Below are 13,476 nucleotides of genomic sequence, written 5' to 3' on the forward strand. Positions count from 1 at the left end.
ACTCAAGTCCCACATCATGAGGAATACTGGTAAATAAATCTACCACATCCAAGGTTCCGAAGAGGTTCGATCATCAAGTAACTCTGGTTGTAATCTCCTCAGAAAATCCCAAGAATCTTTCAGTATATTCTTGTTGTTCAAAACCAGTCCCTTGACCTTGGCGTCCACATACTTAGCTAAAGGTGCTGTGACCGATCCTTCTGCTGACACAATAGCTCTGAGAGGTGGATCGTTAATGTCTTTGTGCACCTTGGGGATTCCAAAGATGGAAGGGACTTTAGGTTTCTCGACATGTAAATATTTATAAGTTTTAATGTCAATTAGACCTTCAAGGAGTAAATTATTTAAGGACACTTGAATATTCTTGTATGCTATGTTGATTTCATTTTGGATATTCTAGAGTATTTGTTTGTGTCATTCAAAATATCCATCATTTTTCCTTCATATAATATGTGTTCCATCAACACAACACCCCTCCTTTGTCCGGCTTCATGACCCTTAAGTTTTCATTGTTACTTAAATCTCTGAGGATTTGGTTTTCTTGTTTGTTTAAATTAGGATACACAAAATCTTGTTTCAACTCAGCCCTTAACTCTTGTTCTACTAATAACTCAAAGTTTCTAAGTTGGGGGTGTAAAGGCGGGTTGAAAGTACTAGGTCTTACTAAGCTGTGGTGGTTAAAATTGTTTGTCTTTCCTTTAAAAATTATTTCTAAGTTCTTTTTTCTTAAAAACATTTTAAATCTATAAGTAATCTAAAAGGTTTTGACGTAAATTAGGTATAAATCCAAAACCTTTGGAAAACAAATTAAAAAGGTTTTTGTCTATAGTAGTATCAGAATAGTTAAAAACATTGTAATCGTTATAAGTCCATTTATTACCTTCCTGTATGATGGAATCTATCAGTTCCATCTCTTTTTGTTCCTTCCCTGGGGTCCCCACCCCATTCCATTGTAGTTTTTTGAGTTGTAATTAACTGGTTCCATTTCCATAATTCTCTCTGATCTCCTGAGAGGGGGGAAATCAGTTTCCCTTATTTCTTGTTCCTGATAAAACACTTCATCACGCATGTCACCGTCATTTTGCTCTCTCACCCAATGTTGCCTACGTTCATTAACCCAACCCTTGGGCTTGGGGTAGTGTGTTTTATTTTTGTATTCCTTGGTGTCCCTATCAATCTTCGCTACCTTTCTATTTTGTACCTCAATACATTTGACTTCTATGTTTTTTAATATTTCTTGATATTTGTTTCTGTTTTCATCAACTTTGTGTAAAAGGTCACCAATAATAGCTTTATTAACACCATTTATTTTGTCATACAGTTTGTCCATTTCACCTACATTATTTTTAATGATGGCTTTCATGATGTTAAACCCACATTGGTCAAATGCTGTGTGCAAATCTTGATGAAACTCAGTACCCTCAACAACATTGTTGGGGTACTTACATACCCTCAAGCCCTTCGGTACTATATTTAAATCCAAACAATATTGTAAATAGGAGTTGTCAATGTCCAGCATCTTGTACTTGTGTAAATAATAATCTAAATCACCACACATAGCATTGTAGTTGCTGTAGGTAACTGAATTGGGAATTTTCCTTCCAAATTCAAACTTGGTTTTTAATATATCAGACAAATGTCTGCCAGTACCTGTAGAAGTAGATTCTTTAGTCGAGTCAGTCCCTGGAAACAGCCGTTTGCTGGTAACCCTCTGCTCCTTAGGTACATTCCCATCTACTTCATTAATCAAAGTAATGTGAGGAAACCCGTCTAAACTGTTCATAGACTTGTTGTTGTCAAGTAAATCTTCTCCGTTGTGTTCGTGAGCACTAACTGCCCTGTTGTCACGCATCTGCTTTGATTTGGCCGCTTCCTGGTTGCAAAATTCAGGAACCGATGAAAGAAGCGTAACATAGATTGGCTCACTGGCGTGAGTAAGCCAATGAGCTGGGTTAGTTGTCCGATGAGCTTCCGAAGCTCACCCATCTCCGTACTCTTCTGAGTGGAACCCGAGGCCATATCCGTCAAGGCAACCCAAAACGTAACTGAGAAACACAAAAAGGGAAGTGGTGCAAGAAAAACCAGTAAACCAAAATCACCACACGCCAAGAAGGATAGCCTCAATAAGATCCAACACTCTTTAATGGTCGTCCAAAACAGCACAGTCACATAAACGCTGACAAGATACAAAACGTTTTCGTCGTAAACTTCATCAGAAAGTGCAAACAAATGTAGTAAAATTCTCAGCATATATATACACACATACAAATTGATTAATTGTCCAATTAAAACTTAAATGGTCAACATAATTATCTTCATTTTGAAACTGAAATATGGTGGTGAAATAAGATGAAATAGTATTATACCTGGATCAATGAAATAGTTGATGTCAAACTGGTATAACCATATTAAAATCATAAGGAAATATATAATAGTAAAGGCAAAACTTTCCTAGGGAAAACTATGACTGATATGAGTACAAACATCAATCCAAACACGGACACAAGGAATTTTAATTCAGGTTTTGTGACCACCTATGACGGTCAGTCTGGCACAGTCAGGAGAGTAATGAACAGAGAATGGACTAAATTCTCTAATATTTCAGACTTAAAACATACTTTTGATGAGCCCTTAGTTCATATTTACCGTAAAGGTAAAACTATAAAAAATTTTCTAGAAAGTGGTTTCAACAAGTCCCATCGGGGGAAGTATACTAAGGAAAAGAAAGGCTTGTATAAGTGTGGAAGATGCAAATATTGTCCCTACCTTATTACTGGTAACACATACCACCTAGAGGCCAGAAATATGAACATTTTCTTAAATACTTACGTAAACTGCAACACTAAAGGAATAGTTTATATAGCTATATGCAGGTTATGTTCGTCTTTTTATGTTGGTAAAAGTGAGAGACAACTAAAGCAAAGAATATACGAACACCTATACGAGATTAAAAACAAAAATGAGAAAAACGCACTATATAAACATAGCACAGTTTGTAAAACTAGTGGCTTTTCATTTTTTGTTCTAGAAGTTGTCCTACCAGATCCTAGGGGTGGTATGTGGGAGACAATGGTTGAATACAGAGAGTTATACTGGCAACTTACACTGGAAGCTAATAGACTACCAGGTCTCAATGATATGATCTCCCTAGCGCCAGTTTTGAAACTGAGATCGGCAAAGTTGTAACTAAGTTAAAACAAACTATCTCTAATTACGTCCTACCTCTTTTACACTTTTATTCACTTGAAGTTTTTTAACTAATTATTCTAAAAATTTTAATAAATTATTGATGTTTTATGTACAGTTTTTAAATCTACAAGGTCACGGTATCATGGAATTTATGTCATTACCTTCCTCTTAATAACACACTTGTTTTACACTGATACTATTTAATTTCAGTTACTAGTCAGAATAGAATTTTGTACCTAGATTTATTCAGGGCTCTGACACTGGTTTCTAATTCATTATTCTAGCCACAAGATGGTGCTAAAGCACAACATTCACCCTTGAATTTTAATTCATTCATTTTTTCAACATTTTAGATGTTTGTAAAGGTTACATTGAAGTTTTGCCTTTACTATTATATATTTCCTTATGATTTTAATATGGTTATACCAGTTTGACATCAACTATTTCATTGATCCAGGTATAATACTATTTCATCTTATTTCACCACCATATTTCAGTTTCAAAATGAAGATAATTATGTTGACCATTTAAGTTTTAATTGGACAATTAATCAATTTGTATGTGTATATATATGCTGAGAATTTTACTACATTTGTTTGCACTTTCTGATGAAGTTTACGACGAAAACGTTTTGTATCTTGTCAGCGTTTATGTGACTGTGCTGTTTTGGACGACCATTAAAGAGTGTTGGATCTTATTGAGGCTATCCTTCTTGGCGTGTGGTGATTTTGGTTTACTGTTTTTTCTTGCACCACTTCCCTTTTTGTGTTTCTAAATTAGCAATCTACCCTAACAATAGCTGAGCGCAGTAAAGGTGTCCAACATTAATGTTTCTACGGAGGATGCCGGTTTCAGTTTGCAGAAAGCAAGCTTGAGTAAAGGGACATATCACTTAATCCTCCATATACAGTGAATTACTGACCACCCTAACATATTCTCTAACCCTGCACTCAGCGTTTAAAGTTGGAACACAGGGTTTCCACTAAGTGAAAAACGGAGGCTTAGCTACCCTTAAAAAACGATATTGGGGTCAGGTGGCTTCATGTTGCTACACAATCAGAATAGATTCATCTTATACATTCCTCAAATTCCAAGAAATGCCTTTTCAAGACAAAAACACTTACTGAGTAATGTCCCCACTGTCAATACTCCAGGAGGCAACAGAAATGTATTAAAATGTTATGCTTTCAGTTTTCCGCACCCGTGACGCCCGCACGCATGGGTCCTCCTTAAAGACGACACCATAGAGTTAAGACAAGGTGGACTTGGAAAAATGGAGGGGCGCTCCCTCCCCCTCGCTCTATGGTTCCGGCGCCCATGGCATTAAGCCATAATTTTATATTTGAACATGAATACCACCATCAATGCACAGGTGTATCAATGTATTCCGCGTGTGGCAAAATTTTTGCTAAGATTATAATGACAAGATGGGAATACAATTTTTTGTTCAGTTCAGGGTTTATGAAAAATTGTATGCTGTATACCCATTTTTTTGGAATGACGATTTTGACAGTTTCAAAGTTTTTTTTTTTATTACATCGATACGACCACTAAATTTTTTGAAGTTTACATTTGAGGCTAGTTAATCTAGTATATGTTCTTCGTGTTTCACTGTTGCAGTCATTACCCTTTGGTTATCCTGCTGGCAGGCTACCCTCAGTCAGCCTGAATTTCAAAGTCTAGGTCCGGCATTGGCTGCTGTCGCCTCTTCCCTGACGTCAGTGTGCCAGGGGTATAAAAGATGCAGCTGACGCCATTTTCTTAAGTCTTTCTTGCCGCGGGTGCCTGAAGCATAAGCAGATGTTCATCGTGTTACCCTGCTGCAGTCATTACACTTGGGTTATCCTGTCGTCAGTCGGTCCCGCAGTCGGCCGGATTTCCAAAGTCTTGGTCCGACGTCGGTTGCTGTCGCCTCATCCCTGACGTCAGTGTGCCAGGGGGTACATATATTGAAACTGATGCCATTTTCTCCAGTCTTTCTTGCCGCGTGGTGCCCGAAGCAGAAGCAGTTCGCAAGTGCCGGTCGTCCGACTCCTGAGATTTTTGAATTCGAATTTCAGACCAAAGTCTTCTATAAAGCTAAGTACCCCGTTGGGGAAACTTTTCTTGCCGCAGACCGATGTCAGAAAAAGTTAACAATTGTATTTCTTGTGGGAAGCAAATACCTCATAAGGATTTTCATTCTTATTGCATACCTTGCCTAGGCCCTGATCACGACGTCACTTCTTGTCATTTTTGTGCTAGATTTAATAAACGTACTATTAAAAGACGATTTGACTTCGCACGACACTTTTTTGGCAGAAAATTTAATTATAACATGCCGTCAGAGCTACCGACTACCGGCATGCACAAAAAGCGCAGGGATAAGGATCGACAGCCCAGGCCTAAGCCCAATTCCGAGGCCTCGGTTGATCCGGTCTCCGGTTTTCCGGTTATCAGTGAGGCTCCGACGCAGCCTCTGACTACCGCAGATCTAGAAACCGAGACCACTACAGATATTTTGACGGAATGTACTAGGCCGACGCAGCCTTTTACTTCAGGTCCTACCAATGATTTACCTTCCAAGGACGTCGATGGTTCTGAAACGCCATCGGTTTCTGAAGGCGTTTTCAGACCGACAACTCTTACAGTCAAAACGTTTTCCAAGTCGAAGACTCCTTCCAAACCGAAAAAGGCTTCACTTCAGTCTCCTGTTCAAGGTCCTATGCCTAAGAAACAGATGCTGAAGATGGCTGAAGATTTGATTTCTCTTATCAGGGGTTCTCAGCCTCCTCCTGACAAAAGGCCTAGACAAGAGGAAGAATCTGCTTCCTCTGAACAACTGTCTATTTCTTCGGATTCCTCTGAGGACCAAGACTATTCCTTCTCTCCTTATGAAGATTCTGATGCTGAGGATTCTATTCCCTCAGCTTCCCCTCCAGAAGATTACTCTTTTGGGGAAACTTTACACACTATGAGGGAACATTTTCACTGGGAAGGTCAGGATTACTCTGATTCCAAGAAAAGGCTCAGAGAGTTTCTTTTACTCCCCCAACACAGACCTCTAGCCATCCCTCCTGTTTTGGATATTGTGGATGATGTCTATTTAGAATCCAGTTTCAACCCTGACTCTCTGCCTCCTGCCCCGGCCAAGCCTGACAGATACTACAGACTACCTGATTCCCACAAATTTCTTTACAAAAGCCCAGTAGCTGACCCAGAGACTATCTCCCAGTGTCCCAAGGGGGCTAAGGCTTCCATGGCTAAAAATCCAGTACCTTCTGAAAGGGATTCAAGAGCACTAGACAGATGGGGGAAAAAGGTTTACATCTCAGCCACTTTAGCTATGAGAGCTCTAAACTGTCAATTTCATATGCTTAAGTATCAGCAATTTCTGATCTCCCAGTTAAAACAAAAGATAACCACCCTTCCTCAACAATCTGAATTGAAAGAAGTACAGGATTTTGTTGCACGCCACCGAGCAGGTGGGCAAACATACCTTGCAATGTGGGTTTGATTCTTTAGAGGCCTCCTGCAGAGCAGCTGTCACTGGATCAGTTATACGTAGGCATGCCTGGTTAAAGGAACAAAGTCTGCCTGATCATGTTAAAGCAAAACTACTAGATGCTCCCTTACAGTAGGATGTTCTTTTTGGTGTTAAATCAGAAGAAGTTTTAAAGAAAATGGAAGATAAGGCAAAATCAATGCAGACAGTCAAAGATTTCCTACAAGTACAAACCCCTCGCTTCAGCAGAAACTGGCCAACAAAAATTTGGTCCTTTCCAGCCACTGACAGGCCTCAGAGGGGTAAATACAGGCGCCCAAGGGGCAGAGGACAACCACAAGCTCAGTATAAACCTCGCCAATGGGGCACTCCAACCCAGAAGGGAGGAGAAGACAGGTCTCAACCCACCAGAAGGCAAACTCAATGACTTGCACCTCAGCTGGACAAACAAAGCTCTTTTGTCAGCCCCCCTGGGGGAAAAGCTGGCACTACTTGCAGACAACTGGCACATGGTCACAAAGGACAAATGGGTACTAGACATAATTTTACGGGGATACAGATTCCACTTTCACACCTTACCAATAAAGAGGAATGCCAAACCTGCCACAAAATCAAAGGGCAGAGGCTCAAAAACAAATTACAGCTCTCATGGCCATGAGAGCCATTCAAAGGGTACCAACTCAAGAGCAAGGCCAAGGATTTTACTCAAGACTCTTCCTAGTACCCAGAAAAGAAAATGCTTGGAGACCAATTCTGGACCTTTCAATTCTAAACACTTACAAGTTCCCAAATTCAAAATGCTAACACTACAGCAGCGACTTCCCATGTTGGGCAAGGAAGCATGGCTGGTAATGTTGGACCTCAAGGAGGCATACCTGCATGTCCCTATCAGACAAAGTTGCAGAAGATACCTCCGTTTCATTGCAGGTTCAACCCATTATCAATTCTCTGCACTGCCCTTTGGCTTATCTACTGTGCCCAGAGTATTCACAAAATGCCTGGCACCAGTAATTGCATACTGCAGACAGAGGAATTCACATATATCCATACCTGGATGACTGCCTCAACCAAGCAGAAAGAAAAGACATTCTCTTACAACATCTGGCTTTTGTGAAGCATCTACTGAATTGCCTGGGGTACACAGTAAACGAAAAGAAGTCAAAACTAGTACCCTCACAAAAAATGACATTCCTGGTGCCAGCTTGGACACAATGGCCCAGAAGGCTTATCTTACACCAGACAAGCAATTACAACTGACTCATTATTTCAAGACAATGGCAACAAAGACCCAATTAACTGCAAGAAAAATTCTGCAGGCTTTGGGCTTCATGGCATCTTGCATTCTGATAATACCATTTGCAAAACTGCATATGAGGAAATTACAGTGGTACCTAAAAAGCGTATGGTCTCAACACAGCCACAGCTGGGACACAGTGATATCTCTCATTCCCTGCCTTCAACAGGAATTTCTATGGTGGGCACAGGCTTGTCACCTCAACAAGTGTCAGCCTTTCACCTTGCCCCCACCCAGGCAAACTATCACAACAGATGCTTCAGACTATGCCTGGGGGGCACACATGGCAGGGCAATGCATTCAAAGCCTATGGACTGCAGAACAAAGAAAAATGCACATAAACCAAAAAGAGATGCTAGCTGTACAGAAAGCTCTGACAGCCTTCAAGGGTCTACTACAGCCTGGACAACTTGCAATAAAGACGGACAACACCACAGTAATGTGGTACATAAACAAGGGGGAACACATTCCTACCCTCTTTGCAGGCAAGCAATAATCTTATGGAACACAGCTCTGGCCTACTAAGTCCAGTTACAAGCTCAATTCCTGCCAGGACAGAAAAACACATTGGCAGACGACCTAAGCAGAAACATCAAAGATCCCCACGAGTGGAAGCTAGACCCACAAATATTTACACTGATAACTCAAAGATGGGGCCTACCAAATATAGACCTGTTTGCCAGTCCTCAAAACTACCAGCTGACAAAATTTTGTACAAGGACATTCCACCATCAAGTTTGGAAAGTGGACGCTGTCTCCTTCAGATGGAAAAACCTGACAGCATATGCCTTTCCTCCATTACCTCTTCTCACAAAGGTTCTTTTGAAGGTCAAAAAGGAGAAACCTCGAATGATTCTCATAGCCCCAGACTGGCCACGCCAGCACTGCTACCCGCTATTGAAGAATATGGCTCACAGCCCACCATGGATATTGCCTCAAATACCTCATTTGCTCACGCAGCAAGACAAGCAGATTTTACACAGCCAGATCAAAACCTTAAACCTGGCTGCATGGCAAATCAATTAAGTATCCAACCAGCTCCTCTTTCACAAGCAGTACTGGATGTTATTCTTGAAGCCAGGAGGCCAAGCACCAGGAAGGCTTACTCGGACAAATGGAAAAGATTTTCTGCTTGGAACCAAGCAAAAGGCCAAGACACAACTCAGCCTCATATGCCTCACATTCTGCAGTATTTAGCTGAGATGTTGCATAAAGGACTTTCCTTCTCCTCAATTAAAATCCATGCTTCAGCTATTTCAGCTCACTACGACACAAATCCACCTTTATTTTCAAATCCTATCCTAAGGCAGTTCCTCAGAGGGGCGAAAAACATTAGACCACCTAGAAGAGCTCCTACACCAATATGGGACCTCAACTTTGTTCTGGAAACACTAACGCTACCTCCCTTTGAACCAGCTTTTTCTGCAGACCTTCAGTTCCTATCTTGGAAGACTGCCCTGCTCCTGGCAATAACTTCTGCTAGGAGAGTTTCAGAATTGCAACCACTTATGGCAGTGGAACCTTTCCTCATTTTTCATCAAGACAGAGTTTCTCTACGAACTAATCCTTCCTTCATGCCTAAGGTGGTTTCCAGTGTAGCTCTAAATCAAACCATCCACCTACCCCCTTTCTACCCCAATCCACAGAACAAAGTTGAGAGACTTCTGCATTCCTTGGACATTCACAGACATCTTCGTTGCTACTTGGATAAAACTAAGGCTTTCAGAAAAACTGACCAGCTCTTTGTTTCCTATGCTACAGCTTCTCAAGGGAAGGCCATATCCAAGCAAACCATCTCTAAATGGATAGGCCATTGCATCTGATTCTGCTATTCCCATCATGGGAAACCAGTTCCTCCTACCATTAGATCCCACTCTACCAGGGCAACAACTACCTCTACAGCCTTTCTCAGGGGGGTTCCTACTAAGGAAATCTTAGAAGCTGCAACTTGGAGTTCTGTGCACACCTTCACCTAACACTATCACTTATCTCTTTATTCTAAGTCCAGGGCAGGCTTCGCCACTGCAGTTCTGCAGGGCCTCATTGCCTCCACTAACTCTCTATGTTGCCTCCACCCTACCTTAGCTTTGGGACTCAACCCAAGTGTAATGACTGCAGCAGGGTAATATGATGAACATAGTACAGTTTTGTACCTACCATAAATGTAGATGTTCGAGTGTTCACACTGCTGCAGTCCAGGTTACCCTCCGTCCAACCCCTCTGATTTACTGGCTAAATCTTTGCTAGGCCTTACTGATGTATTTGTTTTTAGCTGAAGGGATTTTGTGTTTGTACACTGTTCCCACCTTTTGGTACTAATTTGGATCACCTTTTTGGGGGCACCTGACATCTGGGGCAAGAAAAACTGAAGAAAATGGTGTCGGTTGCAATATATGTACCCCTGGCGCACTGACGTCAGGGATGAGGCGACAGCAACCGACGTCAGACCAAGACTTTGGAAATCCGGCCAACTGCGGGGACCGCCAAATGACAGGATAACCCAAGTGTAATGACTGCAGTGGGGTGAACACTCTAACATCTACATTTATGGTAGGTACAAAACTGTACTTTTGCAAGTGCCAGTTGGCTGACTCCTGAGATTTTCGTGTTCGAATTTCAGATATGAAGTCTTCATTAAAAGCTAAGTACCCCATTGGGGAAACTTTTTTTCTTGCTCCAGACCGATGTCAGAAAAAGTTAATAATTGTATTTCTTGTGGGAAGCAAATACCTCATAAGGACTTTCATTCTTACTGTATTCCTTGCCTAGGCCCTGACCACGACATTGCTAGTTGTCGATTTTGTGCTAGATTTAACCAATGCACTATTAAGCGTCGGTACGATTTTGCTTTACACTATTTTGGCAGAAGTTTTAATTATACCATGTCATCAGATAGCCATCCGACTACCGGAATTCACAAGAAATGCAAAGAAAAAGAGAAGGACAGGCATCCGAGGTCCAAAACCAATGATGAGGCATCTTCTAAGCCAGTCGCCAGTTCGCCGGTTCTCAGTGAGGTGCCTTCGCAGCCCCTGATGCCCGCTACTTTAGACCCGCAAGCCGCTACAGACTCCCACGTGGAGTCGCCTAGGTCACTGGAAGGTCAAAGTATTGGACCTTCGGAGACTATTCCCTCAGATGGATCCGGAGCCGCTGAGCAGGCATCGGTTTCTGAGGGTGTTTTCAGGCCAACTCAATTATACATTAAAACCACTTCAGCTTCAAAGGCAAAGACTAAAGCACCCTTAAAGACAAAGAAACAAGTACAACAGCCTCATGGACAGGCCTCCATGCCCAAAAAACAGATGCTCAAAATGGCCGAAGACTTAATTACTTTAATCAGGGGTTCCCATCTCCCTCCTGATAAAAGGCCTAGGCAAGAGACAGAATATGAATCTTCAGATCAGGTTTCCATTTCATCTGATTCCTCTTCTGATCAGGAATACTGTCTTCCTCCCTATGAGGATTCCGATGCTGAAGAATTTATTCCTTCAGCCTCTCCTCCTGAGGATTACTCTTTTGGGGAAACCTTGCATACCATGAGGGAGCATTTCCACTGGGAGAGCCAAGATTTTTCAGACTCTAAGAAAAGGCTCAGAGACTTCCTTTTACTACCACAACACAGGCCCCTAGCTATTCCACCTGTGTTAGACATTGTTGATGTATTTTTAGAGTCCAGTCTGACCCCTGACTCCTTACCTCCATCTCCTGTTAAGCCGGACAGGTACTACAGTGTTCCTGACTCTCATAAATTCCTTTTCAAAATCCCTGCTGCTGACCCAGAAACCATCTCTCAGGGTCCCAAAGGGGTCAAGGCCTCCACTGCAAAAAACCCTACCCCCTCTGACAGGGATTCTAGGGCATTGGACAGATGGGGAAAAAAGATTTACACTTCCACTACCTTGGCTATAAGGGCTTTAAAATGTCAGTTTCATATGCTCAAATATCAGCAATATATTGTGTCACTGCTTAAACAGAAAATGTTGACAAATTCTGAATGTGCAGAAAACAAAGAAATACAGGATTTATTGCATGCAGCTGAACAAGTTGGAAAGCATACTTTGCAATGTGGTTTTGATTCCTAGCAGGCCTCCTGCAGAGCCGCTGTTATGGGTTCTGTCATCAGGAGGCATGCTTGGTTAAAGGAAAAAAGTCTGCCTGATCATGTCAAAGCAAAATTATTAGATGCCCCATTACAGCATGATACTTTGGTGTTAAAGAAAATGGAGGACAAAGCTAAATCTATACAAACAGTTAAGGATTTCTTACAGGTTCAGCCGCCAAGATTTCGCAGACACTGGCCTACAAAGAATTGGTCCTTTCCAGTGTCAGACAGACCACAAAGGGGCAGATACAGATGCCCAAGAGGCAGATCCCAGTCCCAAGGCTCGTACAGGTTTAAACAATGGGGTGCTTCTACCTCCAAAAGTGGAGAAGACAAATCACAACCATACAGGAAACAGTCCCAATGACTTCCCCCTGCCTGCACCAAGCACTTATCTTCTGGCAGCACCTTTAGGGGGAAAACTAGCACTTTTTCTCAAAACTGGCACATAATAACCCAGGACAAATGGGTCTTAGACATAGTGTCATAAGGCTACAAGTTTCACTTCCATACCCTGCCAAGGACAAACGGTTGGCCAGACCTGCCAAAACATCAATGGGCAGAGGCACAAAAGCAAGTCTTATCCCTCATGGACATGAGGGCCATTCAACAAGTACCAGAGCAAGAGCAGGGACAAGAATTTTATTCAAGACTGTTTTTGGTACCAAGAAAGGACAAGACCTGGAGACCAGTACTGGACCTATCTATTCTAAACCCATTTCTGGATATACCAAAATTCAAAATGTTGACTCTACAGCAACTTCTGCCCATGCTGGGCAAGAAGGCTTGGCTAGTGACTTTAGACCTAAAAGAGGCATACCTGCATATCCCAGTCAGACAAACATGCAGAATATACCTCCAATTCAAAGCTGGCTCAATGCACTACCAATTCTCTGCACTGCCCTTTGGCTTATCTACTGCGCTCAGGGTCTTCACAAAGTGCCTGGCACCAGTAATTGCATTCTGCAGACAAAGAGGAATACAAATATATCCTTACTTGGATGACTGCCTCATTCAAGCAGAGAACAAGGACATTCTACTACAGCATCTGGCATTTGTAAAGAGATTTCTAACAGGCCTAGGGTACACAGTCAATGGAAAGAAATCAAAACTAGTATCCTCTCAAGAGATAATATTCCTGGGTGCAAGCTTAAATACAACTTCCCAGATGGCTTATCTCATGCCAGACAAACAAAGGCAATTGACTACCTATTTCAACCTGTTAGCAACAAAGGCCCAGTTATTTGCAAGAAAAATTCTGCAGGCTTCGGGCTTCATGACATCCTGCATTCTACTAATTCCATATGCGAGACTGCATATGAGGAAACTTCAATGGTACCTAAAAAGTGTTTGAACTCAACATTGCCACACCCTGGAAACAATAATTACCCTCATTCCCTGCCT

At 41.8% G+C, this 13,476-nt stretch overlaps 1 long non-coding RNA gene across 1 annotated transcript in view; it reads left to right on the forward strand.

Moving 5' to 3' along the window:
• Positions 1 to 13,476, forward strand: part of LOC122790064 — a 606,730-nt gene that overhangs the window by 554,750 nt on the left and 38,504 nt on the right. The gene's annotated exons all lie outside the window — the stretch shown is intronic.

Source organism: Protopterus annectens, chromosome 15.part0 (assembly GCF_019279795.1).
Source record: "Protopterus annectens isolate FY-2018-M chromosome 15.part0, PAN1.0, whole genome shotgun sequence".
In the NCBI taxonomy this organism is placed as follows: domain Eukaryota; kingdom Metazoa; phylum Chordata; order Ceratodontiformes; family Protopteridae; genus Protopterus; species Protopterus annectens.